Source organism: Aplysia californica, unplaced genomic scaffold (assembly GCF_000002075.1).
Source record: "Aplysia californica isolate F4 #8 unplaced genomic scaffold, AplCal3.0 scaffold00558, whole genome shotgun sequence".
Lineage (NCBI taxonomy): Eukaryota > Metazoa > Mollusca > Gastropoda > Aplysiida > Aplysiidae > Aplysia > Aplysia californica.
The window spans coordinates 407,625-409,484 of NW_004797828.1; the positions used below are offsets into that span (position 1 = coordinate 407,625).

Here is a 1,860-nt window from a genome sequence, read left to right on the forward strand (position 1 = left end):
GAGAAAGAGAGACATAAAGAGAGACATAAAGAGAGACAGTCAGACAGACAGACAGACAGACAGACAGACAGACAGACAGACAGAGACAGAGAGACAGAGAGACATAGAGAGAGACAGTCAGACAGAGACAGACAGACAAACAGACAGACAGACAGACAGACAGACAGACAGACAGAAAGAGAGGGGGGAGACAATGAAAATGGATCACAATTAGGACTGTATGATGCACGTGTTCAGTGCACATGTATTATTGTACAGGTACAGCGCACTGAATACTTTTTATGTGGAAGTACGCTATTTAAAGGAATATTATTATCATCGTCATCATTATTATCATTGTTAGTACTGTTAGCATCACTATCAATATCATTAATATTGTTATTATTATCATTAGTAGTAGTATCATTAATATTATTATTATTATTATTATTATTATTATTATTATTATTATTATTATTATTATTACACTTTTAAAACGTGCGTTTTGTAAGTTTGATGTTGCTATTAAAGGTGAACAAAAGAAGAACGAGATAAAGAGAAAGAAAAGCAGAATGATTTAGACGAGTGTGAGAAAAAGACAATAGAACAGATGACCGAAGAAAGAGTTTCTTCTTTTTTTTTTAAGTTCGTGTACTTGTTGGTATAGTTTAGTCTAGGTCTTTAACTTCTTTTTTGGAGAGTGGGCGAGTGCCTCTTGCGACATTTTAACCTCTTTCCTTTTTTTTTTTCTTTTTGAAAGCTCCCACCAAACTCAGACACCCTTTTCTTTCTATACTGCTTCTTTTTTTTTCTCAGATTCTAACAGTATATCTACCGTTTTTTATCATGCTCATGTACCTATATTTGACTTTTTGTTACGCTTCCTTTACAAGCAAGGCATAGCGTCCCTGAAAAGTACAAGATAACTCCTCATCCGTGAAAAATAAAAGTGAGACCTAAGCATGGCTCTAGTCTTGTCGCCCGACTAAATCGTACCTTGGTCATCCAAGTGTGGCAAAACGACGCGGTAGACAGCTGAATCATGCGGCAAAGTTCAGCGTAAGACCCGTCCTCGCAGGTTAAAGAAAGGGAGCGAGAGGTAGATCTAGAGGCCTACGTAATAAATGCGCTCGACTCCCATCGCCCTTTACTCTTCCTTGTTGGTAAACTGAACGGGCCGGATCGAAGGGAAGAGGTTCCGCTTTCGTTGGCTCAGATCAGATATAATACACACTACTGGATTTATCCTCGGGCAGGTAAGAGTGTGTTCGATTCAGTCTCGGTGGGATATTCTGCACGAAACCTGGTATATTTTACTTTGATTGTTTTAACGCTACACAATTTTATATCTCCACAGTAAGTCCATGTTATAAGTTTCTCTCAAACGTGTTGAGTAATGATTGATCGTCCCGCAGGAGTGTTTTGCGTAATGAACTGATTGATTGATTCTTTATTGATATATCAGTTATGTGGCATGATTATAGGTTGGTGCGTTGAGGGATCTATTGACTGAATAATTGTGATTTTGAATGATTGCTGTTTTCGTTTAAGTCATGATGTTGTAGCCGTTATTGGTTGTAACTGAATTGGGGATGGCGGTGGTGGAGACAGTAATGCTTTTCTTGCTGTTTTCTTTTCCCTTCTGATCCAGCTGCTCAAGTACTGAATTGTGATGAGGAGGGGGGTTGGAGGGGGTCGATTTTCGTCTTTTCTTAAAAAGAAAATGGAAGCGTAGACATCCACTCACCTTTTTAGTTTATTTCAGTCATACACCTTTAATCTCATTCTCCTCTATGAGATAAGTGACTATAACCAATGTTATCAAGGACATCGATGTAACAATAAAGTATAAGTGAAAGGGAAAGATAGAAAATTAGGGGG

The 1,860-nt window shown here is 38.1% G+C and overlaps 1 protein-coding gene across 1 annotated transcript in view; it reads left to right on the forward strand.

The window, feature by feature from the left end:
- Window positions 1-710: 710 nt before the first annotated feature.
- LOC101858806 (cholesterol 25-hydroxylase) overlaps window positions 711-1,860 on the forward strand; it is a 24,770-nt gene continuing 23,620 nt past the window's right edge. Inside the window, exon 1 of the mRNA XM_005106838.3 lies at window positions 711-1,235. The gene's annotated coding sequence lies outside the window, so the exon portion shown is untranslated. The remainder of the gene's footprint in view (window positions 1,236-1,860) is intronic.